The sequence below is a fragment of the Etheostoma spectabile genome, chromosome 24 (assembly GCF_008692095.1).
Source record: "Etheostoma spectabile isolate EspeVRDwgs_2016 chromosome 24, UIUC_Espe_1.0, whole genome shotgun sequence".
Classification (NCBI taxonomy): domain Eukaryota; kingdom Metazoa; phylum Chordata; class Actinopteri; order Perciformes; family Percidae; genus Etheostoma; species Etheostoma spectabile.
The window spans coordinates 5,216,828-5,221,619 of record NC_045756.1 but is presented as its reverse complement, the minus strand read 5'-3'; the positions used below and the strand labels follow the sequence as shown (position 1 = coordinate 5,221,619).

The following is a 4,792-nucleotide window of genomic DNA, read 5'->3' as shown; positions in this document are numbered from 1 at the left end:
AGTAAATTGTAACATTGAAGACAGAATCGAAACAATGCTGCTGTAATTTACATAAACCTTCACAATGTCTGTTATTTTCATCATATTCTTATTCTTAGCTTTCTTAAATTACAGCTGGGATTGATGTTTTTGACCTTTTAGTTTTCCAGGATAGACACACTGAGACATTTTCTGCCCCCATGCACCTTATACATACGTTATATCCATACCTGGGAGCTGCTCCATCATAATGACTATCTACTGTTAGCCAAGGAAGAGTTCCACAGAGGCAAAGAGGGGTTTGCAGCCTTGCTGACGTACACCTTATCATACTTTTTTGTATCCACATCTTTTCATCTTTTAAGTGATTAGAAGCTGCAACATTTAAGCAAAGAGCTTCTCTATTCTGCTTCCCTGTTCTGCTGATTTTGCACCCGATAATTGTCCCATTAACTTCCAGGGCAGAAAACTGGCCCTTTAACGGTCTTTTTTTACACTGCATACCTAACTTGACTTAAGGCAGGAATGTCTCCTTTTTATTTAAGATAATACCCTGGAGAATAATTCAGTCTGCCAAAATAACCTCTACTGAAACGTTAATTCAAGTGGAGTTCTCACATAGTTGGTCTGCAAAGTACTATGGTGTCTGATTGTTGTCTTGTCCATGCAGCACTTGAGGGACACTTTCATATTTTGTGGTAGTTGGATAAAAAGGATCAGATGTTTAACAAATCTCTTACCTTTTATGCGGCCTCTACACGTCTTCTCAAAGTAAAGACAAAGTAAGGAGATGTCCGCCTCTCAGAATCCCACCACTGCCACCATTATTGTTGAAGGAGAAAAGAGACACAAAAAGGAGGTTGCAGACTGGGCTTATTTCTTGAGATAGACCAAGAATCACGTTTTCATCTTAGATTATCTCAGGTTGACCTGACGTGTATGCCGATATTGATCATCCTCTTCATGCTAACATACTTTTGGCTCTGGTATTCCCCCGATGTCCTGTCTCTAAATGGTTCAGCAGGGGATGTTTGTTCTTTTCCTAGTGTTTTCCAAGCTATTTGGCTCTGCGTCTGCCCAATTTCCAGGAGCTGTAGACACTCAACTGTTACTAGAACTGGTTTGGCTGCAAGGACCCTGAGACCCTGGTGCAGTAGCATCTAGGGCATGTAAAAATAAACTTTTGCTAGTTTAATGGCAAAAAAAAAGGGTCAGTGCACCAGGCGCATGGTTCAAAAGGGTTGTACTGAGTTTCTTCATTAATTCATAGGTGTATTTTGGGCATAACATGAAATAAACCAATCATCTCTCATCAGTTTCATCTCTCAATAATTTTAAAAGCCAGGAACAATTGCACCTTGGCTCATTGCTGTTATTATGGAGGATTTGCTAAGTAGGAATGAGAGATTTTCAGGAGAAGAAACTGATCTGCTCATGAGTGAAGTAAAGGTATGCAAGCACATCACATATATCACAAGCACTATGCCACCAAAATTCCATAATACTATTTCACATTGTGTGTAACAAGCATGGTGTCTGCATGCCTTTTACTAATGCACTGTTAAAATAACAACAACATGCTGCGTTATTGACTTCAGACCAGATTTTTTGTTGGTCAATGGCAGGATGACTTTCTGCTGTCTCAAGATAGCAACATGCCAATAATGCACCAGAACATACCTCCCTGTAAGACCAGCACGTCCATGGGCTCACAGATGGGCTCAGGTGCATGTGCCATTTAAACAATGTAGGTACTGGACGAGAAATTGACAAATCCATCTGTCTTACACTAGCACAAACTCTTGTGTCGGGCTTTGCGCTGCGTCAGGTGCAAGATAGGGCCCAAAGAGTTTCTTCGACACGTACATGATCACAATCAAAGTTTATGCCTTTAATAAATCCTCTATAGTAGTCATTTGTGGATATCCTGACCTGTAACATATGTAAACTTTAATGAGACATTATAAACATTCACCCTTAGCAGGTTTTCAAATCTAATGGCAATAATGCTGCACTCTTGCCAAGTGACTCACACTGAGTAATAGAGGGTGATGTAGCAGTCTTCATATCAGTGATAATTAAGATTAATTTAACTTTGGCAAGGGCAAGGTGCACCGCATGAGGCAAAACAGTTTCTATAGAAATATATCTTTATTTTGTAAAATGAAATTGTCACAAAACATACATACAGCCATTAAAAATTCGACAAATCTGACTGTTCAGTCTGTCATTGAGGCAGCTTGATAGACCGGGTTTTCAAACACGATCAATACATTTCATCAAGTCGGCGCCATGTATATGCCTTCCCGGTCATGTAAGCCATAAAAGAGGCACCAGGGTAGAGTGTGGCGATGACAAGATGTTAGGTTAGCCAAATGAGAAGGGTGAGAGGGAGAGAAAGAAAATAAAAGGAGGCCTTGACAAGGGCAAATGGATGAATGAACACACTTGAATATAGGGGTGTCAGGAAAATAGAGATGGAGGATCTGAGGATAAGGACAAATAAAACAACAATATGCTCTATCTGCTTTATAGGATCTTGAGTGTGGGAAAGGTTAGACAAATGCAGTGCATTATACCGAGGCAAATGTTCATTCAATACCCCACCAATGTTATTTTTAAGGTCTTGGCCTCGGTATCTGCGGATTGTTTTACAGGTGAGCAAGCAGAGGTTTGGAAAATGAGATTTAAGGTCATCACAAAGAGTGCACACTCATTCTTGCAATAAACTCCCACTGCTGAACGTGAAACAAGATTGTTGATACATCTCCAGGGAGAGAGGCGCATAATATAACGTTACAATTACAGCCGAGGAATGAAGAGATGTTTGAGAAACTGATCTATAAAGATCAGTTTTGCCATTGACTTTCCTCGTTTCATCGACTTTGACTAAACTCTTTTAAATAATTTCAAGAACTCGCATGCTTGAAATAGCCTTTGCACTGAGTTCAAGGAAATCTGAACCTGAAATCGGAAGGCAACGTATGGGGCCTGACTGTCTGTCCTGGACACTTTAAACAGACTGCCATGCTAAAATGGAAGCTCCTGCTGGCTGCTATTATCAACTTTTGGCATGTGAGGTTTTTAATTATAAATTAATTTCAAAAGGGCTTAAGACGTCTAGCCAAAGCAATTGGGATTTGTTTTATATTTCAATGACAATTTCTCTCTTTAAAGTTTATCCTGGACTGAGTAGTAGATTAGAACATTTGTAGTTTTCTTTTGTCAAGCCTGTGAATTGCTGGCCGGATGTGGTGGTCTAATCAAAAGCAGTGGCTGTGTGCTTTCGGGGCAGCCCTAGCCACTGTAACTGACAGGGTACCAAAGACTCTTTGGCAGGTCCACTCACCCATTCACAGCACTTTTCAGACATTCGACAGCCTGGGAAACAGAATTGCTGTATTGCCTTCTGATGATAAGAACCAAATCACATCAGACGGCACAGAAAGGCTGATTGTGCTTTTTTCAGTTCCTTGCAATAATTTGCCTCCTGTACATTTTCTTTGTTGTATCACATTCTGAGAGAATTCTAGGAATAAAGGCAGACAGGCAAACTAGTGCAATGATAAAAGTTATTTTCTACAGGGAAAGGGAGGTTAAGGGAGGGCACTTTGTGTCCCCTTCTGATTTCACGCTTCCATTCTCTCTGCCTCTCTCAAAAATATGTTCATTCATATACTATTAGAAAATGTTCTGACCATCTGTAAATTATGGGGCCAATTCTTCCTCAAAATAAAAGTTTAAAAGCATTAAAAAAACGCTTGTGGCAGAAAAAATACCAACGATGCGTTGGATAAAGTGTTAGAAAATAGATTTATCCCTTGTCTCAGTGGGATTTCATTGAATTGCGCTCTCTCTCTCTCTCTCTCTCTCTCTCTCTCTCTCTCTCTCTCTCTCTCTCTCTCTCTCTCTCTATCTCTCTCTCTCGAAAATTACAGAAGGGCTTCTGCTGAGATTCATCTCTTCCTCTGTAACACTGTCTGTGAGTTTTCTCTGTACACACAGGAAGAGTTTTCTTGTTCATAAAAATTTTCATCCCCCCTAATGCTTCCACTCTTTCTGATTATGGCATCTACATTCCAACGGAATACTAATCGAGCAACTAAATGGTAACACGTTACTCAGAGTTAAGTCCAAGACCTCAACTAATTTGGTTTAGCATCCAAGTGGAACAGAGTTTAATAGGTTTCAAGTACAAAAGCTCATATGCAGAATTAAAGCACACTGGTTATGAACTCAATGTATGTATGTGTGTTTTTTCTGAAGTATACATGCATTTGTATACTGTATTTGAGGTCACAAGATCTACAGTATAACTAAACCTTTTCAGTGATTGCATTTGGCCATGTAACAGTAAGATGTGTTAGTCTCATGAATCCCAGGGATCTATCCACCCACATTTGTTTTCTTCCTGAGAACATGATTAGTGATTTAATGATGACTTAATTTCTTCAAAACCTGATGACCAACACTATGATGTCCTAAGAGAAATGGGATTGTGCATATTCATTACATTTTACACCAGTCAACGGACAATTTATTTGCATATGGCCAAATACCAATGTTAGATTTTGTCCTTTTGCTCCATGTGTCAAAAAATGTAGCCCTGCCAGAGAACAATGCTTTATAAATTCTGGATCCAATGTTTTTAGACGCCCGCTAAAACACTTTGGGCTGACACGTTTATGCATTCAGTTTATTGAGACTCACCACCACGGCCAAAATCTATTAGCATTTGGCTTGTAGGTGGTGTTCATTTTATTTCTCACTTTGCCTCATTCTAAACCTTAGAAACCTAATGACAGAGCACAGT

General features: G+C 39.6%; 2 long non-coding RNA genes across 2 annotated transcripts in view; one reads left to right on the top strand and one right to left on the bottom strand.

Moving 5' to 3' along the window:
* Window positions 1–4,792, top strand: part of LOC116674119 (uncharacterized) — a 14,149-nt gene that overhangs the window by 8,090 nt on the left and 1,267 nt on the right. The gene's annotated exons all lie outside the window — the stretch shown is intronic.
* Window positions 1,187–4,792, bottom strand: part of LOC116674117 (uncharacterized) — a 15,271-nt gene continuing 11,665 nt past the window's right edge. The window contains exon 3 of the long non-coding RNA XR_004327981.1: window positions 1,187–1,287. This is a non-coding gene — a long non-coding RNA (uncharacterized LOC116674117). The remainder of the gene's footprint in view (window positions 1,288–4,792) is intronic.